General features: G+C 41.2%; 1 protein-coding gene across 1 annotated transcript in view; it reads left to right on the top strand.

The window, feature by feature from the left end:
• Positions 1 to 25,276, top strand: part of PDE11A (phosphodiesterase 11A) — a 194,144-nt gene that overhangs the window by 58,978 nt on the left and 109,890 nt on the right. The gene's annotated exons all lie outside the window — the stretch shown is intronic.

The raw sequence follows: 25,276 nt of genomic DNA, 5'->3' as shown, positions 1-25,276 counted from the left end.
TTTAAAACAAGTTTTTCTCTACATTATTAACGTTCTGTGATATTCTGGACCCATTTCAGTCCAGTTTCAGACCTGGTTATGGCACTGAATCTGCCTTGGTCGCCCTGTACGATGACCTATGCAGGGAGAGGGACAGGGGAAGTGCATCTCTGTTGGTTCTCCTGGACCTCTCAGAGGCTTTCCATACCATTGAACATGGTATCCTTCTGGATAGGCTGGCCAGGTTAGGAGTAGGAGGCACTGCTTGGCAGTGGTTCTGCTCCTACCTGACTGGCCGACTCTAGAGGGTGGTGCTGGGGGACTATAGCTCTGCGCTGTGGCAACTGGAGAAGGAAATGGCAACCCACTCCAGTATCTTTGCCATGAAAACCCCATGGACAGTACCAAAAGGCAAAAAGATATGACGCCGGAAGATGAGCCCCTCAGGTCGGAAGGTGTCCAATATGCTACTGGGGAAGAGCAGAGGGCTAGTACTAGTAGCACCAGAAAGAATGAAGCAACTGGGTCAAAGCTGAAAGGACACTCAGTTGCAGATGTATCTGGTGGTGAAAGGAAAGTCCGATGCTGCAAAGATCTATACTCCATGGGAACCTGGAATGTAAGTTCCATGAATCAAGGCAAGCCGGAAGTGGTCAAACAAGAGATGACAAGACTGAACATCGACATCTTAGGAATCAGTGAACTAAAATGGATGTCCTTATCATCATGGGGGACTGGAATGCTAAAGTAGGAAGCCAAAAGATAACTGGAATAACAGGCAAGTTTGGCCTTGTACAAAATGAAGCAGGGCACAGGCTGGTAGAATTTTGTCAAGAGAATACGTTGGTCATAGCAAACACTCTTTTCCAACAACCCAAGAGACGACTCTACACATGGATATCACCAGACGGACAACAAAGAAATCAGTTAGATTATGTGCTCTGCAGCCAAAGATGGAGAAGCTCTATACAGTCAGTAAAAACTAGACCAGGAGCTGACTGTGGCTCAGATCATGAGCTTCTTGTTGCAAAATTTAGGCTTAAATTGAAGAAGGTAGGGGAAAGCACTAGGCCACTCAGGTATGATCTAAATCATATCCCTGATGAATATACAGTAGAGGTGACAAATAGATTTAAGCAATTAGATCTGATAGAGTGCCTGAAAAACTATGGATGGAGGTTCGCAACATTGTACAAGAGGTAGCAACTAAAACCATCCCAAAGAAAAAGAAATGCAAGAAACCAAAATGGCTGTCTGAGGAAGTTTTACAAATAGCTGAGGAAAGAAGGGAAGCGAAAGGCAAGGGAGAAAGAGAAAGATACCAATTGAATGCAGAATTCCAGAGAATAGCTAGAAGAGATAAGAATGCCTTCTTAAATGAATAGTGCAAAGAAATAGATGAAAACAATAGAATAGGGAGGACCAGGGAACTCTTCAAGAAAATTGGAGATATGAAGGGAACGTTTCATGCAAAGATGGGCATGATAAAGGACCAAAATGGCAGGAACCTAACAGAGGCAGAAGAGATTAAGAAGAGGTGGCAAGATTACACAGAGGAATTATACAAGAAAGAGCTTAACATCCCTGATAACCACGATGGGATGGTCACTGACCTCGAGCCAGACATCCTGGAATGTGAAGTCAAATGGGCCTTTGGAAGTCCGAGCAACAACAAACCTAGTGGAGCTATTCAAAATCTTAAAAGTCAGTGCAGTAAAAGTGCTACACTCAGTATGCTAGCAAATTTGGAAAACTCAAAAGTGGCCACAGGATTGGAGAAGGTCAGTTTACATTCCGATCCCAAAGAAGGGGAATGCCAAAGAATGTTCAAACTACCACACCATTGCACTCATTTCACATGCTAGCAAAGTTATGCTCAAAATCCTACAAGCTACGCTCCAGCAGTATGTGGACTGAGAACTACCAGAAATACAGGCAGGATTTCGAAGAGGGAGAGGAACTAGAGATCAGATTGCCAACATACACTGTATCATGGAGAAAGCTAGGGAGTTCCAAAAAAAACATCTGCTTCATTGACTATGCTAAAGCCTTTGATTGTGTGGATCACAACAAATTGTGGCATGTTCTTAGAGAGATGGGAGTACCTGACCATCTTATTTGTCTCTTGAGAAACCTATACATGGGTCAAGAAGCAACATTGAGAACTGGACACAGAACCAATGATTGATTCAAAATTGAGAAAGGAGTTCGGCAAGGCTGTATACTGTCACCCTGCCTATTTAACTTATATGCAGAGCACATCATGAGAAAGACGGGGCTAGATGAATCACAAATTGGAATTAAGATTGCTGGGAGAAATATGAACAGCTTCAGATATGGAGATGATACCACTCTAATGGCAGAAAGTGAAGAGGAACTAAAGAGCCTCTTGATGCGGGTGAAGGAGAAGAGCGCAAAAGTTGGCTTGAAACTCGGCATTAAGAAAGCTAAGATCATGGCATCTGGTCCTCTCACTTCCTGGCAAATAGATGGGAAAGAAATGGAGGTAGTGACAGATTTTATTTTCCTGGGCTCCAAGATCACCACAGACAGGGACTGCAGCCAAGAAATTAAAAGACGCCTGCTCCTGGGGAGGAAAGCTATGGCAAATCTAGACAGCATACTAAAAAGCAGAGACATCACCCTGCTGACAAAAGTGCGTATAGTCAAGGCTATGGTTTTCCCAGCTGCAATGTATGGCTGTGAAAGCCGGACCATAAGGAAGGCTGAGCGCCAAAGGATTGAGGCCTTTGAATTGTGGTGCTGGAGGAGACTCCTGTGAGTCCCTTGGACTGCAAGGCGATCAAACCAGTCAGTCTTAGAGATCATCAACCCTGACTGCTCTTTAGAAGGCCAGATACTGAAGAAAAAACTCAAATACTTTGGCCACCTAATGAGAAGGAAGGACTCCCCGGAGAAGAGTCTAATGCTGGGAACAATTGATGGCAAAAGAAGAAGGGGACGGCAGAGGATGAGGTGGCTGGATGGAGTCACTGAGGCAGTTGGCATGAGCTTGAGTGGACTCCGGGGGATGGTCAAGGACAAGAAGACCTGGAGGAATGTTGTCCATGGGGTCGCCATGGGTCAGACGCAACTTTGTGACTAACAAGAACAAATGCACTCTACATGGGGCTGCCCTTGAAAACGGTTCGTATACTTCAGCTGGTACAGAACAGAGCTGCCAGGTTGCTGACGGGGACCGGTCGTTATTCTCTACCAGCTACACTTGTTTCCAGTTGAAGTCTGGGCCCAATTCAAGATGCTGGATTTAACCTATAAAGCCCTGAACAGCTTGGGTTCAGGATACCTGAAGGAGCGCCTCTTCCCTTACATGCCCTCACATCCCTTAAGATCTGCAGGAGAGGCTCTGCCCTGGGAGCCCTCTTTAAAGGAGATATAAAGAACAACTCCTCGGAGCAGGGCCCTCTCTGCAGTGGTGCCAGATTATGGAATGCGCTCCCCAGGAGGTCCGCCTGGCGCCAAGTTTATATTCTTTTCGGCACAAGGTTAAAACCTTTTTATTTAATTGCTATTTTAAAAATTAATATTGTATTGTTAACAGTCGCTTTCTTATTTTTGTTTTAATATAATTTTATGGAATTTGTTATTGTTGTATTGTTTTTAATTGTACTTTTGTGAGCCGTCCTGAGATGCCGAGGTATGTGGTGACAGCATATAAAAGTTTTAAATAAAATAAATAAAATCCACGTGGAGATTTATTCAAATTCCTTCCCATGGAAAACTAGAAGCTATTTCATGTAACCAAGATGGCTGATAGCATCAGGGAAGCTACTGTGATTGTACCTAGAACTTCTGGTTTTTTCATTGTGCTGCCACAGATTCCTTGATGGTGGCAACCTGACTTTGTTGCCTGCAACACTCAGCATGTCAGCCTTATTTGGATTGATTCGAATCATTGGGCCATTTATGCAGGGGTAGGCAGTGATGCAGATTGCTTTCAGGCATGTGGAGGATTGCATTGCACCCTATAGTTCGTCCTCCATCAGATCTCAGCCTGTGAGAAATCTGGCATGGAAGGAACCGGAGGGTGCAGTGCAAATCTGTTTATGCTTGGAAGCAAGCTGCCGCGTCACATGGGATTTACTCCATAGTAAGTCTGTGTGAGATCCCTAGCAAAGCAGTGAACACTAGAGTACAATCGCATCCTACCTAATCAGCATATCTCCTGTATTCTTGAATAAGCCACACCAGTCATACTTTAATAAGCAAAGTTGATTTATGAAAAAATAAAGACTCCAACTTATAACATTTATTATTTATTTGCAATCTTTGTATACCGCTCCACATCTAGGCAGATTCTGGAGCAGTGAATAGTCAAGAGCTAAAACAGAGCATGGAATAAAATATACATTAAAAACAAGGTGACATTAAGACCATGTTTCTTCAGCAAGGAAGACTTCCTGGAGCATGGTGGATGTCTTTGGAGCAGGTGCCAAAAACAGCACACTGTTGGTTTGTGCCTGGCCACCTAAGGCAGGGAACGTCATGGAAACGTGGCTGCCACACTGAAGGCTCTTCTCTTGGCCAGCTCCTTTCAGGCCAAGTGTGTGGGATCCCAAGGAGCATGTTCTCCAATGACCTCAGTGATCAGACAGGTTGGTAAGTGAGAAGGTGCTCTCTCAGGTTTCATGCTCCCAAGATATTTAGGGCTTTGTGTACTAGTACATCTAGGGTTACCACGGCACCTTGGGCATTTTACTTCCTACATTTATGTTTTGCCTTTCCATGGCATAACAGAATTCTTTGCAATACGTCAGGCTGAGAGAGTATGATTGGCCCAAGAGCCAGCAAGCAGTGTGCCTCTGTAGGGATTTGAACATAGTACTTTCCATTCCTCAGCCAGCACTCTAAATGCTCTTCTACATTATTTCTCTGAAAAGAAATGCTGCAATATGGGATTTGGAAGCAAACAATATTCCTAGGAGTTTTCTGTGTTTGGGTTTAAGGAGCCTTCATGGGCTTTTGGCATCTCACCTCTGTAAAGAGCCTAACAAACCTGGTGCGAGAGCTAAACATATTTCTAACATAATTGGTTTAATTTACAAGAAGAAAAGTTAACAAGCATAGCTGAGAAATCTTTCAGTAACTGGACACATTTTGTTGTTTATTCTCAACACAGACTGGCTTCAGATGGTACAGCCATGTCAGAAGCCTGGTTGTTAGTGTATTTTTTCATGTTTTCAGAAATTATCTCTGAAGTGGACATTACAGACGTGCATTCTGTATACAGGGTACAAAGAGTATTCACACAAAATCCTTCAGTTTCCAATGTAGTAAAAACTGAATGCTTATACTTATATGCATATAATACTTCATGGCATTTGAAGTGGACAATGATGTGTCTTCTAAAGATGCATTCTGCCACACCATTAAAGATGATATCCGCTTTTTGCTACATCACAAATCTTCTTCCTAAAGGGCTCTCTTTAGCAGTCTACAGAATCTGAAATAGAAACAACAGTAACACCCTCTTTTCCACAACATTAAAGATCATTCAACTACAATATTTTTTAAAAACGGCTCTTATTAACATGTCTTATTGAAGTGAATGTGACCTAAGTAAGTCCAACTAATTTAGTCTGAATCCAACCCAAAGTCAGGAATCAGTTTTTAAAAGTGCTTCTTTTTCATAGCCCTGTGAACTACTTTTTGCTGTCCAGTTCATGCTAAATAAACATTTACTGTACACTTTTGCTGATTTTTTCCTTTGCAGGCTAACATATTTCTTGCCTTTATTTTGTGCTTGTTGTTAAAACCAAAATTCTGAACAATGCTTAAAGCTATCTTTTGCCTGTGTACGAAAAATGGGTGTAAATGTTGCTTTTCTTTCCCAAATTTCCATGAGTGCCTCATAAAACATATGCAGTTTCTTGGGATGTTTTTTTCTTTAATTCTGATGTGCTGTTGTTTTAAATATGATGTGGTTTTCCATGAAATACTCGAAGGACTTTACTGCATATTAAAGCAATGAAAAACTGAAAGCCCAGTAAATGTCAGAGACAATATTCTAATTACTGGATAATTACCGTATTTTTCGCTCTATAAGACGCACCTGACCATAAGACACACCTAGTTTTTAGAGGAGGGATCCATGGAAAGCTTTCTGATAGTCACAGGCACATTCCCCATCACTTCCCCATGGGCTTCATTAAAAGACGGGTTGCCATTTGAAAAAACAAATTATGTGATTAACAGCTCTCACCTGCGCCGGAGGAGGGGGGCAGAGCAGGGTGTGCCAAGCACATGCCGGCCAGGTGGTGCCACGTGGTGCAGCCGGGCCGGCAGCGTGCCGGCGGTGGTCTTCCAGGCGGCACAGCGGTGGCAGGTCTTTCCGGGCGGTGGGGGTGAGCGGTCTGTCTCTTCATGTGGCCGGCGGGTTAAAGCCCATGGCTCCTCCTCCTCCGTGGCAGGTCTTCCCGGGCGGTGGGGGTGAGCAGTCCGTCTCTCCATGCGGCCGGCGGGTTAAAACCCGCGGCTCCTCCTCCTCCACACCGCTCCCCCTGAGCGGCACAGCTCTCCCCTGCGCCGGAGGGGGGGGTGGAGCAGGGCGCGCTGAGTGCTTGCCAGCCAGGTGGTGCCACATGGTGCAGGCAGGCTGGCAGCGTCCCGGGCGTCGGGCACACACACATTCGCTCTATAAGACGCACAGACATTTCCCCCTACTTTTGAGGGGGAAAATGTGCATCTTATAGAGTGAAAAATACGGTACATATGTCCTTTTGGACAGATTAAAATGTTATTAAGCAATAGGAGAATTGAGCATTTGGGCCCATGTTGTACAACATAAGTATTTATGTTTGCTTCTCCCATTTCCAAATCAGTTATGTTTTATAGAATATGTAGACTACAGAGATTGGTGCTGTACTTGGTTATCATTATTTCTTACTATCAAGAGTGGAAGTAGTGTCTACGACAAGCTGTGCCTAGTTGGCTGCAACAATCAGATTACACACTTTGTGGCTCAGCAGCAGATATCTTATTGGAGCTGCTGCAACTGAGTTCACAGTATAGCTATAGGGGAGTGTTTCTGTCCATCATTGCTGCTGATTTAATCAGAGCTTTATGTTGGCACCTGATCATTTTTGCTTCCAGTTACTGTGGCTGCAGAGCAGCATGAATTGTAAATCTGAATAAGGAAACGCAAGAAAAACCACTTTCTATGCAGTTTTCCTTCCCCCCGCCCCTTTTCTTTTTGCTGCAAATGCTGAAGTGATATTAACAGCTCAGTTGTACCTTCCAGACTCACTCCTGCATTGCAGACAGCACGAAAAGGCATCGTTGCTGCTCATAGTAAGTTTTGGTGATGTTTGGCTTGGGGGCTGGGAGATGAGCCTAATGGCTTCCCCACAAGCTCTGTGCACTTGCAGATGCTGAGAACATGGCCCCCAGTTCCAGACCAGATTCTGCAAAATGTCTTTTTTAAATCTAGACCAAATAAAAGAAGGAATATCCTTCATGGGACTAAATCAATTTAAAGGCAGAAATGCAGATAGGGAGGTTATGCTGAAGTTGATAGGGTTACAGGGGGAGGTAGAAGAATAGGTCCTTTAAATCAATATATAAAAATAAGTATAATTTTCAGCTAATGGATTATTAAGAACCATAAAATCCAAGAGTTTTACCCAGTGGCCTAGCTTATGTGCCATTCATTTCACTGAAACCTACTCTGAATACAATTCCAATTATTTAAAGACTAACTAGTTGACAAATATTCCTGTTTTTATGTTAGGGTTGTTCAAAATGTTATTTTGTTGAGAAAGACATATATCCTGTTTAACTACACTTTAACTTAACATTAAGGATAAATATTTCAAACTCTCAAAGGAAATCTCTCTGTTCATCCATTGCAACTGAAAACTAACCCAACTAGAAACTCCTGGGGGGATGTTGGACAGCAACAGCCTCCCAGTAAGACTGAATACTGGTGAGTTTTAACCCTATGCTGTGGGCTGGAGCAGGGCAGAGTCCTCCTTGGTTTGGAGCAGAAATATTTCTTGGTCCTTCTGCCTGAAGAACTCCTTAACTATTGGGGTGGGGCAGCCTAGAGCCCTGCTATTCACCAAAACTCTGTGCTCTGCTGCTGCAGGAGGCACTGGGGAAGGGATGGAAGGGAAAAAGCCAAGCAGCAGCTGGGGGGAAGGCTTCCATAGGTGAGAGGCATGCTGTCTGACCAATGTCCACAAGTTAATTTTGGAGATCCCCATGCTGCCTTAGTGCCTCGTAGTTTTGTTGGGCCTGGTGTGTAGTTTATTTTTTTCATTTTTGTGTTAGTTTTATTCTTGCACCTACTCACTTCTAAGCCAGCTTTCTCCCACCTGCTGCCTTCCAAAAATGCCATTCTACAATCCTCAGTCACCCCAGGCAGCATGACTAGATTGTGGTGGTGGGAGTTTTAGTCCAACACCAGGTTTGAGAGCACCATATAAGGGAAGAATGTTCTAAGCTGTTTGATTATGTCAGTTTATTTGCAATGTTTTATTCATCACCGCCACCACCACCATCACTATTATTATTATTATTATTATATTGCATTTATATTCCGCCTTTTTTCATCTTGTTAGGAAACCAAAGTGGCTTACATAGCTTCATTATATCCTCACAACAGCAACCCTGTGAGGTAGGTTAGGCAGAGAGTGAATGATGGGCCCATAGTCAACTGGTGAGCATCATGGCTGAATGGGAACTAGACCCTGGATCTCCCAGGTCCCCAGTCCAATGCTCTGACCACCACAGCTCTCAGGCCCTCATTGTATGAATTGATTGGTCTTTTTATTACACATTTACCTGTTGACACTATAGTTACTTGCAATTACTTTTTTGATTTTTTAAAAATACATTTGTTGTTCATGTAATACATTATGAGATACTTTGGGCAGAATGTTCTGGAAAACCAGAATACAAATAGCAGCCGCGGCTGTTGCTGCAAAGACTGGGCTCTCCCAAGGGGTTGCACTGTGCACCGTTGGGCAGAATTAGTTCTTGTTGTATGCCATGCTATCTAAGCATGCTTAACTTTATGCTAGGTGGCACTAATCCACAGTGCAACTGAAGAGCAAATCCACATGCATAAAAGAGTGTGAACTAGAATTAGGGAGCCAATGTGGTATAGTGGTTAGAGTGCTGGATTGAGATTTGGGTTCCAGTCCCTGCTTGGACATGAAGCTCACTGGGGGACTGTGAGCCAGTCACTAACCCTCAGCCGATGTCACAGAATTGTTTTAAGGATGAAACAGAGAGGAGGAAGGCCATGCAAGGTACCTTGCATTTCTTGGAAGAAGAAAAAGGCCACTTAAAGAGAATGCATTGGCTGCTGTGACCGATGCCTAAAAAGCTGGGTAACCTGGGCGCAGGCCCATCACTGACAGTGATGCCACTGAAGCGGAGCACCTCTTTGGTGGCATCCCTTCTGGTGAACAAGGGCAAGGGCCACCCAGACTGTTGGACACAGGGAAGAAGGAAGGGATACTATCTGCTTTCTTGCCATAGATACAGTTTAGACCTGCAATTATTGCCTGCTGGTGGATTGGTGTGTTTTAAAAAGGCACAGAAAGGTGGAATTGTACAGAAACTGGCCAGAAGGAGGTCCAGTGATGACTGGCAATTGAGTTGTTATGGGGTGGGGAGTTGTCAAGGTAACTTTGCTGTTGTTTCTGTAAATGTATAAAAACGTGGTGCATTTTGGAACAGTTATGTCACATTTAGACATTTTCACAGGGTGTTCATAGCCCAAACAGCAAGTAAGATTTATTCAATTTTTTAAAAGTTCTTTGCATCTCACCATTCTACCTGAAAATCTTGCTACCTGTGTGCAAGAGGTGGTATCCTGCGTAAAGAGGAATAGTCTTCCCACAGTGCCATCAAGTGGATGCAAGTTGTTACAACATGGGCATTTTCAGAGCTTCCTTTATCACAGCTGTAAAATTTTACTTACTCTCATTTCAGTCAGTTGAGACTGCTCATTCCTTATCCTCAACATTTTTCTCAAATTAATAATCTATTCCAAGTCAAAGACTAATATCCCAACACTGCATATATTTACTGGAAAATTTGTAGATTTAGAATTGAGATTATTTCACATGGAACACCCCTCCAGTTATTTGTGGCCCTCATACCACTGATTATATTCCAAGTCTGTAACCCAATAGCTATAACCCATCTATAATCATAGTGAAGTACTTCCATTTAGCTGGGTTATTGCTAAGGCAACAATTGATGTCGAAAGCATTGTGCATCAGCGTAAACATTGAGATTTATTATCCTTGTAAAATAAAGGAATTGAATACACCTCAAATTCAGTTCCAAAATCAATATTAGTCTTTACTGGACTGATCAAAGGTCACACAAAAGTGTCTTCTTAATCAAATGAGGGGTTACAAAAAGCAGAGGCATGGGAAGAGGGGAGAAGAAAAATCTGACCAAGTTGCTATGAATTCACTTGTTACAGATTTCATAAATGTTTGCTTTCCATTATATACATAATAGATATTTATATATTGCTTATAACTCATAAGGCTCTAAATTATAATTGGTGATTTAGATTGTTGGCCTTGGTCCTGGGAGACTTTGTATGTTGGACACTACCATGGTTTTGCTGTTTTTCCTTAAGCAATTTCCAATTTGTATTGTGGAACTATCTATTTTGCAGGATTATTTTTGGAATAAATTAAATGTGGAGACGTTGCTAAGAGCCTTCAAGTTTTTGGATAAGGTGCATTATCAGTCCAAAATAAAACCTTACATAACTGGAAACCTCTCAAAGGAGGAGGAAACAATATCATTGAAGGACAATATTAGCATTCTCCTAATCTTAGATATCCTCATTTAGGGCCATTTATACCATGAAGGAAAAGGCATTCATTTTAAATACTGATTTAAATTGCCTCTACAGGTTGCTCAGAGTTTCTCTTCTAGACATTCTGCAGAAATGTGGGTGGAAGTTCAGCACACAGGACAGGAGATTTTATTACTTCAATAAATTTCATTTTTCTTTCATTTGCCTTGGCAGGATATACAAAGGGTACAGTGCAATGCAGAAAAATAATAGTCATGTCAAGGGAATAAACAACTACAACAAGATCATACATTCTCTGGTGTAAAACAAGTACCTCTATCCTTAAAAAAAGCAGAGGTCACTCAGTATTTTCACTGGATGAAAAAATAAGAGTTTCTTGACATTCAAATCTTAAATCAGTTGGAGGGATGGGTCAGACATTGACGTTCAGCATGTGATGAGTGCTTCATTAACTGATGTGTTGTATATGTGAAGGACCCAAATTCATTAGTCTACTTGTAGATTGTAGTCTACAGCAGGGGTGGGAAATTTGTCTTCCAAATGTTGGACTACAACACCAGTCATCCCTCTGCATTGGCAATACCCTGCTAGGGCTGGTACGAGATGGAGTCCAACGGTATTTGGAGAACTACAGCCCATTCCGGCTTCATGGGACTTTTGCGCATGTCTTATTCAAACAGAGGGTGCATGAATTTTCCTGTGAAGCAAAGCTGCCAGGTCACCTAGAAAGATGAAATTTGTTACACTTACTGGTCAGAACACCCTGCTTACTTAAAAAAAGCCTGAAACCAAATCATTTATATTCTCTTCCTCAGAATAGAAGGAATGGAAATGTTTCTCTAATTAATTAAATTACTAATGTATCATTTACAAATCTAAATTTTGGTGCACATTTAGCCACACTTCTGGTTTAGAAATCTTTATCTTCATGTGCCCTGTTCCCCCGAAAATAAGACCTAACCAGAAAATATGCCCTAGCATGATTTTTCAGGATGCTTGTAATATAAGACCTATCCCCAAAAAACGCCCCAGTTAAGATTATCAGCCAGGCGGACTCATTTAGTACATCTGTTGCAACACAGTTCGGGGTTTGGAGAGTTACAATGATGTTCCAGAAGAAGATGACATGACTGTATTTGAATAAACGTAGATATTTGTACACAAATAAATGTAGATTGCTGTACTTGAAAAAATAAGACATCGCCTGAAAATAAGCCCTAGAGTGTCTTTTGGAGCAAAAATTAATATAGGACCTGGTCTTATTTTCGGGGAAACATGGTATTAAGCCTTGCACTGCCCTTTTTCTTTTCAGTGTGCACAGTCCAGCACTGTGTACAGTTTAATTGTAGTTGATTAACCCAGATTTCTGGGTTAATTAATTAGAGTTTTTCTGTTACATCCAAATCAGGCAATGATGTTTGCCAGCATCAGAAAAACCAGAATTTTAAATTATTGTTTAAACTTTAAACTGTGGTTTAAAATTCTGGATTGTTCTGATCATGATAATCATAGTTTCCCAGTATATAATGGGATAACACAGGAATTAGGGCACCCTGGGAATGGAAGAGTAATGCAAGATAAAACTATGCAGGTACAAGGCATATATGCATATCTTGGCTTGATAAGCTAAGATTTGTATGTGCAATCTGGCTACTATGATGACCATAAAGGTTTGCAAATAGGATATTTCAGTAACTTGTAGTCAGCTTTTAGTACACAACATTATTATGGAAATCATCAGGGAGCACCATCAGAATATGGAAAATGTTCATTATTCTTCCACAAACCTGACTTTTGCAGAAATATCCAATATCCTTCCTAAATGTGCAGCAGGGTTTACTAGGATGCACATATAAATGGCAGACCATTTATTCAGTCTATTCCTTCAGTAAGTCAGAGGATGGAGTGGCCATGTTTCCTGTGCTTTTGCCTCCTTGACTTGGCCTCTGCTCCATTTTAGCTTCTTCCATAGAACGTATCAGCAAATCTCTGAATTAATATACTGAAGGTTTATATTTATATGGAGATCCTGCTGGTGGTTGGTTCACCCTTCAGGGAACATGATTTCAGCCCTGTTCTGGACAGGGTTGCACTCCGCCTAAAGGATAGGATGTGCAGTTTGGGAGTGCTCCTCAACCCAGAGCTGTCACTGGAGTCCTAGGTGGAAGCAGTGGCAAGGAACACTTTTCTTCAGCCTCGGCTGTTCTACCACTGTGCCCTTACCTGGATGAGCAGTGCCTACCAACAGTGACCCAGGCTCTGGTAACTTCCCAATCGGATTACTGTAACACGCTCTATGTGGGGCTGCCCCTGAAGATGGTCCGGATACTTCAGTTGGTCCAGAATAGAGCTGTCAGGATGTTAACAGGGACCAGCTGGTATTCACATATAATGCCGGTCCTCTACCATCTGTGCTGGCTGCCAATTGAAGTCTGAGCCCAATTTAAGGTGCTAGTGATGACCTATAAAGTCCTAAGTGGCTTAGGTCCTAGATTCCTGAAGGAGCACTTCCTTCCTTATGTGCCTTCCCACCCCTTAAGATCAGAGGTGGGGGTCCTTCTCCGGAAGCCCTCCTTGAAGTAGATGAAGAGGGTGGTTACCTTGGAGAAGGACCTTCTCTGTGGTGGTGCCCCAATTATGGAATACACTCCTCAAAGAGGTTCGCTTGGGGCTGACGCTTTATTCCTTTTGGTGTCAGGTAAAACCCTTTTTATTTTCCCATTATTTCAATGTTTAATAGGTTTTAAGGTGGGTTTTATTTACTGGAAGTTTGGATGCTGTGCTTTATTTTATTTTGTGTTGCTTTTATTGTAAAACTGTTCTGAGATGCTTGTAGTGGACAGTATATAAAAGCTTTAAATAAATAAACAAATAAATAAAATATATTTTAGGGAGAAAGGCACTTTCCATGTAGTAGCAGACACTGAAATAAATTTCTTACTGCTTGGCTCTACAAATGCTACAGACATCTGGACGGACTTCATAATGAAACTATACTTCTTTTTTATGGTCATGACATTGCCTGTGTGACCATAACATGTTAAATGAAATCAAAGGATTTGTTCAGGTTGGATATAAGCTGATTTTGCTTTTGTTGCTTTTTATAAATAATTCAGGCAATAGTAAAATAAGCTTGAAGCACCAGGCTTGATGCCAGCCGATTTTGTTTCGGGGGACTCAACTTTGCAGCTTGATAAAATAATGCCTTTTGGTTCACAGAAGGTTTCATCTTTGACATGTTCCCAGTTGCTTGCAGAAAAAAGTTTTTTAATCTTGACACTACTTAGCCCAACTAAGCAAGTTTTTCCAGAGTTTAGAGATAGTACAGAATAAAAAAATAAGCCTGGAAATTTAAAAAACAATGAGCCTTGTCTATGTTTGCTGTCACTTACATTCCAGTATGAGTAGTTGATTCTTTGTCAAAAGTATTGTAGCATTGTGGCTAAGAGGCTGAGCTATGAGTCAGGAAGTCCCTGGTTTGAATGTCACCCCTTTGATAAACCTACTAAATGATTGAACGGAGCTGGTCTTTGACCAAAATAAAGTTTATATATCTCTCTACCTCCTAAATGGATGACCTTAGGCAAGCTATTCTCTCTCAGCCTCAATCCCCCATCTGTAGTATTTGGGATAACAATTCTGAAACTTGCTCAGTATCTAATTGAGCCAGATCTAATGGTCTGCTATATCTTCCCACATTCCTTGCTAAGACTGTATCTAAATGCAGACTCAGTGGCTTCAAGATCATCTACTCCTTCCCTTCACTGTTTAACATCTGTTTAACATTTAGCCTGATGAAGAACTCTGAAGAGTTCAAAAGCTTGCTCATCAGTTTGTGACATGTCGATTGGCCTCCAAAATAAAGGTTTACCTCCTGTAGATTTCACATTTTTTATGGCCAACACAACTACCTTCATTATTTATGTGACATGGACAATACTGTATTTCACTATTCAAAAGCAGGATCCCAAAGTGAAGGAAGATTTAAAACCTGAAGATAGGACTGTATTCTCTGAAGTTACATTCCTTCCCATCTACTAGGCAAAGCCGATCAATTGGGCTTCTGTTGCCGTTAAAAGAATTCACCTAGCATACCACCTAAGATTAATCTCCAGTTACTCTTCAGAAGTAGGGTTCTGGCTGGGAACTCTCATGGCCTACAGTTGAAACTTGGGTGGGTTTCAACGGATCCTTCAGTGTATGCCTAGCCTATGGTAGAAGCAGCCCTGTTCTTCAGCTTTAGCACTTGATAACTTGTTTTTCAGACCCTACTTTGTTCCATGTTGGATTTCTGCTTGAGTCTCATTCTGAACTGTATATCTTCTTGATTACTCAATCAGGTTTCTCACCTCTGCTTGTACTTTGACTATTCCTGGTTCTCTGCTCCCTTATCTGACTGAAATCTTCACACTTGACAATTTGCCTGTTGTTGCTTTCTCATAGCAAAGGAAACATAAATTTCTGTTCATTCAGGACCATGGCACAGGTAGACTACCTGAAATATTGTATTCTTCCATTTGAATCTGCTTGGGTTTAAAGGTCTTTGAGGAGAAACCCTTGTCTTGGTCCTGCTGCCATTGGATGTGCATCCTATGAGAGTACAGAAGAGATTTTCTTGGTGGCCACTTCCCCATTCTGCGAACAACAGGCTAGGTTGGTCCCCTCTCAATTGTCCTTCCATTGCAGGCAAGGACATTGGGTGTATAAGGGGCTGGAATTGGTTGGGTGCTGTCTTTTGTTATTTTTATCTGTGTTTTTATGGAAGAGTTCATTTCTCTATTACATCTGTGTAATTAAATGTTTTATATACAGCTTAGTGTATGTTGTTTTGAAGAAGGAAAAGCTTTTTTTCCACATTCCATGCACTTGTACATAGTGCTAGTTTTTGTCACTAAGCGGTAGCCAAGAAGCTGGGGAAGTGGTGCCTGTGTTCCTGCTGCTGGGTGGCACACAAGGATTGATAGCTTATGGGGTGGAGAAAGAAGTCTCTCCTGCCCCTTTTCCTGACACTTACAGGAACGGATACTGGAAATTTCAGCAAGGCTTATACTAACCCTCTTTTCCTCAGTTGTGACCCTTCCACTGTGTAGAGAGATAGGGCTGGCAACATTTTGTTCTGTCTATATGTGTGGCATTATCTTTGCATTCTTCAGCAGGTACTGTGAAGTATGCCTAGTTTTCTGAGGCTGGAGAAACACAAGAAAGACAAGCACACATATGAGGTATTGAGGACCTGATTACCTTCCATACCTTTGACCTATCCTTCTCCACCTTTTCTCTAAACTTTGGGGCTTATGTCTAAATTGACTTAAATATCAAAATAATGAACCAGAGTCTTTGAAATATGAAAATCTATTACATTTCATAGGATTTAACTGAGGAAGAGATCTTTAAAATAAGGTGTATCCTTGTAAAAAGAAGGGAAAGCTGAAAGCCCCCAGATTCAGTTTTATTCCAGTTGGCAATCCAGTATGAAAAAGAGGACAGCTGTCCAAGGGTAAAGTAGGAGGGTCTCCTAACATCAAAAGGTAACTTCATTGTGCTGCTTACTTCTTGGAATCAGTATCAATGTTCAGGTATCCCAGTATGTAAACAGAGTTGCTTTTAAAATATATTTGATATGTAATATCAGTCATTAGTGAAAAACTTTTCTGTTCTACAAGAACATGGTCATGAAGATATCTAGTCCTCTTTCTGGCACATATAAGCACAATACAAAAGCAGTTTTCATTGGCTAAAGCAAAACATGCATGAACAATGCAAATACATGATTCATTTTGGATGGTTTTCATGAATTTTGAATGCATTTATTATTTAATTTGAGGTTGGAAATGATACACAGCATTAAAATGCAGGGTATAAACAGTGCATTTGCTAGCTTCAGTGCTGGCACCCTCTTAAGCTTACATCACAGTGGGGCCCTATTTTTGCTCTTTGCAAAATAACATTGCTCATAGCGCTGTTCTCACAAAATGTTCACCCAGCCATTTGTTCTTTGTTGTTGTTTTTGCTGAACATTTCACAAAACTACCCTGAAGTGAAGGAAGGAAGACAAATAGAATCATTTGACGCTCTTGTAAATATACTTCCTGCCCAGTTGATTAGGAAGAAGCCAAAAAGCAGAGCTATGAGCATTACTAATAGCCCTAATGCTTCCTTGCTCCTCAACTCAGGAGCTGCCTGAAGCAGGGAGCTTTGCTTTGAAAAATTGGTGGAACAAGATGTTGCCGGTGGTGCAGGACTTCTAGCAAAGCAGTGCCTCATTCCCTTTTCTTCCCTCTCCCTTTCAGTGCTTTGTGAAGCAAGGAGTGTCATGTGACAGTGTTGCCTACCTGCTTCCATTCTGTTTCAGTGGCAGCCACTTGTGGGGGCAAGGAAGCTCAGAGTACCCAGCCGGTGCACTATGCATTTTGTGCCCCTGTGGGGCAGGGCAGGGGGTTGCTGAGGTGGACAGCCAGTACATGCCAGCCTATAGAATATAGCACATATCCCCATAGGCCGTGTAATTCTACCCGAAAAGGAATGCAGCTTTTGTCTAGAATTGTTGAGTCATTAAAATGCACGCAGAATCAAAGGACTCTTCCAGCTTTTGCTTGCTCTCATTTTGCTATGGAACTTTTACTATGAGGCAGTAAGAGAATTGGAATAATAGCAGTAACAATTGGTAGTACTGTTTATTGTTACTGTTAATATTTTTCAAGGGCTTTGAAGGACCAAGCCAAAGCTGCTGAATAGGCCTCTGAGGCATGGAGTAGAAACAGCGGTTCCTGCCTGCAGCCTTGTCATCCAAACAGGTATGAAGAAGTGGGAGGCTGAAGAAGAGATCCTGAGAGAGTGAGCAGCAGTCCCTGAGTGGAAGTGGGTTGAAAACCAGCATAAGAGAGAATCCTGGTAAACAAAGCCCTAACCTGTATTCAGTGGAGTTTCTGTCCCATTTTCTTTACTCGCATTTGTCATTGCTTCAGACTAAGAGCCCTCTTGGCAGAGTATTCCGGTGGCAGGGATTCTGAGGATGGGTCAGCACAGGTTCCCAGGCCTTCACTGATGAGGCCACCTGCCCCCTGTCCTCTTGATCGCCATGAGTTGCCATCGCCCTCTAACTCTGAGAATAAGCCTCAGAATTCTCAAGTGAAGCTTTCCTTCATCAGTTCCATGCACCCTGGACCTTGGAAACAGATATTGGCCCTTTAAGAAATCCAGTTGCAGCGCCTGAGGAGGTGATGGTTTTTGGTTGTGGCCTCTCTGCATCACACATATGGGTGGTGCACCTGCACCCATATGTGTGATGTACAAATGACCACTCAAAGAACTACAGTTACAGGTATGCAACCAGCATTTCCAGAAGGACTCTCAGCTTGGCTCTAAAACACTACTTCTTGCTCTGAGGGAAAGCTGGTTAGTGCTGTAGTTGTATGATTGCTCCGAACTCACTCCCAAGTCCTCACCTTGGTCCCTCTCATGCCCAGACTGCTTCTATTCCAGTTACGTCTCCCACTTTCTGCCACATCCTCTGTGTTCAGCAGAGCAGAGGAAGAAATCCCAAATGAAGCGGGATAGCGTTGTTAAGTGCGTGACAAGCAGACCCTGAGCTGTGTGTGCTGCTAGATGGAAATGTTACAGATCCCTGAGTCAATTATTCAGATTGCAACAGCAGAGCTACTTGAGGGCTGTTGTGCAACGCTTCCAAGGCGAGGCAGAGTCCTAGAAGGTTTCCTGGATTGCAGTCCAGAAGACCCAGGGAGAAATCAGTGTTGCAGTCCTACTAAGAAGTTTGCTTGGCTTATCAAGAACAGGATATGGTTTTAAGGATTGTTTTGGTACAAGCTGTTATTTGTTTTGCAGTAGCTAAATGTGTGTTAATATTCTGGAAAGAATATCTTCTTTAGTTACTGCTAGTTCTTATGATATCTTGATCATTGATGCTAAACTATGCTAACACAAGCAGCGTGTTTAAAAATGGAGCGTTTGTCAGATATATTGCAGACAACCAAGAAAACATTGAATATTAGCCTAGTGTTGTTGATTATTCAAATTAGATTCCTTTGTTGGAACTAATTGTTTCAACATTTAATACTTCTCCATTGCTTGTAATTGAGTAACAATAATTTTTGCTGCTGTTGCTGAATTAATAAGGCCAGAGCTGTTGAACATGTCTGAGGCATCAACCAGCTTTTTAGACGAAAGATGAAAAACCTCAGTTAGATTGGTTTGTGTTACATAAGGGCAAATTTTTCTCCATTGATAGGAGGACACTGTCAAAGTGTTGTCTCTGTCATAATCACTTGAATCCAATTACAGCATTTCATTCTCTGGAATCAGATACCCAAAACAGTTCAGTGCACATAATATACTGACCTGTAAAACATAGTACAGTATGGAGGAAATTAATGCATGCCAATGTTACTTAGTCACAAAAGAAGTAGAATTATTTCTGCTATGCCCACCATTCTTTTACTTTTTTGATGGTTCTGTTGTTTTTTTGGAGGTTATAATAATTTCTTGTTAATGATTTTTGTAAATTGCCTTCAACCATGACAGTAGATTCACTGCCTGTGTACAAAGCAGGAATGTGTTATGGATGGATTTGGGATGAACGAAACTGTAGAGAAGCATCTTCCTGATCAAATCCAGATTTCCCCACTGCCCCTACTTCAACAAAAATGAATATGTTGAGGAATGCAATCATGCATTCCCCCTTTAACAAGAAGTTATGAGGAACAGGGCAGCTGGTGTGACAGGATGCCAAGTTTGAAGCTTACAGAATGTTTGTTTTTGAAACTGAGATGAATCAGGCTGGCCAGCTCAGCCCTATGCAAGTGCCTCAATTTCCTGCTAATTGTGTATCAATTAGGAACTGGAGTCAATGGGAAGTTTTTAAAAAAACCTGATCCTGCCCTCTCTCTCTGTTGTGTACTGGGTGGCAATTTAGGGAAAAGACACATTGGTTGCGTTCACAGATCATAGTAAACAACCCTGCACTGTTTTCATGACACATGGATTTTTGCCTGAACTTACATGTCAGAAGATCACATACTGTGTGACAGTGTGGTTTCTGCAGTCCGCTCTCTATTCTCCTGCCTTGCCATGCATCCCAGCAGCCCATATGAGCAAAATCACCATCTTTTCCTTATTCTTGTCTTTCTTGCCTATCCTTGCAGTCTCCTCCTGATGGGTCCTGAGGCACGTTCTCCCCTTCCTGAATGTACCTACATATCTACAGTGCTTTCCAGTGTCTCCCGCCCCTGCAGAGACTTTTATTAAATAAAAACAAACAGTTTCACCACAATTTCCTCCTCCTCCCTCTGTGTATCCCAGTTTCTAAAAGTAAACAGGGAGATGGATAGCCAGTGTGAATAAAATGAGAAATGATGCATCTGTTGCTATGGAGCTGAGGGCAGTAGAGACTGGAGGCTAGAAGTAGTCATTTTTGTTGCCCTTCTTGCCAGAGGACTCTATAATATTTCCATGTCAACAATGTAAAATGGCGACCCCAGTTTCAGACCACCAGACAAACCCATGGTGAAGTGTGGAAACTTTAGGACAGACTGTGAATTCTCTCCATGGTTTCATAAAAATAATTCTACCACAGAGGAATTATGGAACTGGGTATGGACAACACAACAGGCCCACAAGGATAAGATTTCATCATGGCCTTTCATGTCATGCAAACCCATCCATGGTGTAGTATAGGGATGGTTAATCCTTCTCCCTAGTTGTAACTTCCCAGTTGTCAATTAGGTGTGGAAAAAACTTCTTGTTAACTCCGGTGGAACTTTTGGAAACCCTAATGGCTCTGCAGTGGGCTGATTTTTAGAGGTGGGTGTCATAGTCCACATGGAGTGGAGGGTTGATCTGAGGGTGGATTTAGATTCCATAGAGTACAGCTTAAACCACCACCAGTTGGAATCCAAACAGTGATCTCTCCTGAGAAATATGTTTGCAAATAATAAAGTACTGTTACGATCTGATTTGATCAGAGATCTTGGTTATAAGCACTGACAGACACTCACTGCACAGATGCCAGAATATAATATGATTTGGTTGACTGTTCACACCTAACCATATTGCAGTTAATTTTTGATCTGTGCGTTCATGAACACAATAAAGCACATTGCACCTATTTTTAGGGATATAGGAGGTAATGGTGAAGGAGAAGGATATGCAAGCTTGCACAATTAAAAAGTATAGCATGCATTAATTGCACAAATAATATATTTGTAAAAAAAAAGCTAGGCTTTCTTTGGGTTTTTCAGAAAATGTCTTGCTCCATGTCAAAATGGCTTTACAGGAAAACTTGAGAAGAAGGAGGTTAAAGAAGTGCCTAAAGAAAGAGAAATCTGCTTCTGTTTGCATTTCCTTTTGTTCCAGCTACCTATGTTATGGTTCTCTCTCTCTTTTTTTAAAGGAGACCATTAGTTTAGAGGGCTGTCACTTCTTTGAGTGTATTATCACTTCATTGATCATTAGAAGCCTAGAGAATTTCAGAGGGCAAACACAAGGTCATGTTTTAACTTGGGTTTGCTTATGAATGAATGGATGTGACCTAACAAGCCATTTTGAGTGGAATGGGTTTAGTGCGCTTCCAGACAAAGGATTTCATCATGCTATCATCATCACCTGCCTCATTTGCAGAATTTTACAGGGGTCCAGGCAGTGTCATTTTCCATTGATAGCCCAGAGCCTATGGGAATAGGATGGTATATAAAAATTAAGACAAATCAATGCAAATAAATAGTCACTGTGTCTTCTCATTCTGTTGTTAAGAGCCCTTCAGCTAAAAGCAGCCTGAAAATAGAAAGCCAGTATGGGATGTGATGGGTCAAGTGGAACTGGGATTGAGGTGATCCGGGTTCTAGTCCTCACTTGTCCATAAAGGTATTGTTGATATTGTAACTTGTGATTAGTACTGCCAGCATTTGTCAAGATTGTACATGTATATGGTGACTGAGGGCTGGGGGAGCTGGGCTTGTAGCCATTCATTGAGCCATATTCTGATTGTTCTTTGTTCTTGGCTTAGAAATTGTCACTTTCTCTCCATTAAGATATTCTGGTAGAGAAGCCTAGAAAGAAATCAGCATGTATTTTCATGCTTACATTTTTCACTTTTGAGTAAAAAATTAAGTTAGGAAGGTGATATACTTGGGAGAGAAAAATGAAAAATCTTCAGAAGAGCTTTTTCTTACATTTATTTGTGCCCCCCCCCACCAATCCAACTTCTCTTACCATATTACTGATGCTAGGGTGCTGCAGTTTTGAGACATTCTCTATGAGTTCCACTGATATGTTTTTAACATGGAGTGAGAAGCATAAAAAACCCCCTTCACAGCAATATGCAAAATGTCTATCCACACTGATGGACTGTTGCAAATATGGTTATCTCAGCAGCTAGAGAATAAAGCAGAGTGACTCAGTCAATATTGCGACTGCTGTGTGTCAAGAGGATCACAGAAATAAGGCATTATTTGTTACATAAATTAGACATATGCATGATTTAATCACTCCTGTTGTCAGAACATTTTTGAACAGGCGAATACTTTGTGATCCTAGATGTTTTGCTCTCTTGACTATATGTAATATTTTATTTCAAAGATTTTCCACACAGTGGATTGGATCCAAATTCAGCCATACTTGGACAGACCCATATGATTAACTTAAGCCCCATTAATTTCAATGGGTCTGCTAATGGAATGTATACAATTAAATCTGAATCCAACAGTAATTATGCTTGCAACCCAGCACACAATTATAAACACATGGCTCAAACTGAAAACAATTATTATTGCATCAGTAATGCTTAGTATACAGTTAAATCATAATATAATTACATAATTATAATAATTCCAGACCTAAAGTTCATTTTGATGATGATAAGTTGGGCACTTAATCCACATGTAGCATCTGTACAGTTGCTGGCTAGAGTAGGAATCAATAGTTATGCAATAGAAGAAAACCTTTGGGAACTGTTTAATTTCAACATCAGTCTTGTAGAATTTACACGCATAGAATGGGTGAAGCTTTTATGAAACTTTAACTTTGAACTGCTCTGGAATGGCAATGCTTCTTTCTGTTCTTGAATTCTTGGTTGCCTGTGTGATTGTGTGGACTTTGATAGAAGATGATGCCCCTGTTGTCGGAATAGGTGAATCAGCTGCCTTGATTTCTCTGCAGGAAGAAGAAAGAGAGGATATAAATGTAACACCTGGGACAAAATACTAAAGAATTGATGTTAGATTTATAAAAAGCAGTAAGATTAATAATAGCAAGGAATTAGAAAATAAAAGGTGAATATCAAATAGTTGACTGGTATAAAGAAGTCTGGAATATAGCTATTAATAATAACTTGCAATAGTATTTGGAAAAAAAGGTTTGAATTTTGAGAGACCATTTACTGAATATATTTTAATAAATGGAAAGGGTGCGAACCATCACAAGAGTCAGTGCAGTTTTGGAAGGGAAGTGGTGCAACCTGAATGAATAACTGATCTTACATTAAGTGACTTGATTTATTGCTCCTGGTGGAGATAGCACTGGTATTGTATTGACTAATTATATTTATTAGTAATGTTTAATTATGTTTATTGCTATTATATTAATTGTATTGTTTTTGTTTTATTTTAAAAATAGAAAAAGAGTTCTATGCAAGAAGAAGAAAGGCAGGATATACATGTAAAAGAAGAATAAATTCAATATGAATGTATTAATTTATTTCCCACCTCATAAAAATGCTTGCAAATATTAATTTCTGTGCATCTTATCTATGTTAGCCCAAGCTGAGTTTTATGTTGTCTTATGTTTAGCAAATACTGAATGAGGAAAAATATTGTACTCCTGTTTTCTTTGCAGTTTAAAAAAATACTAGTTGATGTATTACACTTGATGATAAATTAAAAATCTGAAAGCATTCTGAAATACCGTTGTACTATTGCATAGCATTCCTTCAAACCATTAAAATTATTTGATTAAACACTGAGCTGCCTGACACAATGAAACACTGGCTGCAATGAAACGAAAAAATAGACTATCCGTGTCATAGCTGATGCCAATGATTTCAAGACAAACTGCCTTGAAATGTTCCATCTCTGCAAGCCACAGCAGCTGAATTCAATTTGTGATGGTGATATGAGGAGCTTAAATATGAAAAAAAGTACACACATTTTTACTTGTTGCCTTCTGTGCACATATGCTAAAATACAGAGATGCATGGTTGGATCTGGTATGGATTTAGTCATACTCTGAGCATATCTGTAGAAATCAGTGTAATTTCAGGTAAGCATCAGCTTGTCACATTGGTAAATTACCACCAGTGTGCTCTTGCTGATACAAGGCCTGTTTCCAGGGTCAGAAAACCCACTCCCACTGTCAGGGTTGCTTGTGCTTGTTCCTCCCCATAGGATAAAGTGATATGCAAGGATACACATACCTCCATAGGGGATGGTGAGAAAGAGTCTCACAAAATATAGCATCTTCTTCAGTTAGTGCCACATAAGCTAAAGTAAATGTTGGCAATCAGGTTACTAGTTCTCACCAGGGTGGTAAAGCTATATTTGGCAGTGCCACTTCATACTGCAGGTAGAAGCTCATGTAATCGGATGATCTTACTTACAATAGCAAATTGCTACATTGAAAACTAAGTTGGAGCTACGGCTGGTCTACTTTTGCACCATTTTCCAGGGTTTGGATGGAGGACATTTAAGGCAAACCTCCAATGAGCTGAAGGACCTCGGAACAGTATGAAGCCATTTGTGCCGTTGTTGACCAAATGGTCCGTGTCCTGGTGTGCGTATGTCCACAATATACAACAGGGGCAGACTTACTTTGAAATGATTTATTCTCGAGAATAACTGACTGCCAATGAATCATTCCAGTTGGTATACCTGAGCAGTCTTCAGTTGGCCCTTTTATACTTCGATCATTAAAGGGTTACGTGTAACACAGTTAACACTTGCTGTTTGGTTACAGTAAAAAGTTACAATGGCATGATCTTTCCCACTTGCATACCAAAGAAGATGCTCTCAAGGAGCCTGGCGGATAAGGTGCTGTTACATAGAAGAGGAGGAGGAAGGGGTGGGCTGGGATGAATTGCCCTTGGTTTGGGCTGCTGTTATCTGTCAAGTGCCAACTAGCTTTTTTTGGACTGGCCTGGTTAGTACCAGCTACATTTCAAGGATGCGCACACATGCTGACTTCTAGAAAACAGGGTTTTTCTCTGGCCTAGCTATGTGCCAGTGATTGCATGATTTTACCTATGAAAGTTGTACCTATTAACTTGTACATCTCCATGAGTCAGGGAGCTTATTCTGGCAACAGTAGGACTGCAACCTGTCTGTCTTGCTTAATAAAAGAAAGTACCTGGAGATGATGGATGGCAGCTTTGACTAGAGCTGTATTCTTGCTATTTTGCTGCCCAAGTATAAAGAGGAGAGAGAAAGGGGAGACATCCCACCATCTGTCCTCCCCTTCAAAGCCAGTTTGGTGGTTGAATTG

Source organism: Varanus komodoensis, unplaced genomic scaffold (assembly GCF_004798865.1).
Source record: "Varanus komodoensis strain SLA01 unplaced genomic scaffold, ASM479886v1 scaffold18_1, whole genome shotgun sequence".
NCBI lineage: Eukaryota > Metazoa > Chordata > Lepidosauria > Squamata > Varanidae > Varanus > Varanus komodoensis.
This window is presented reverse-complemented; position numbering and strand designations above follow the sequence as displayed.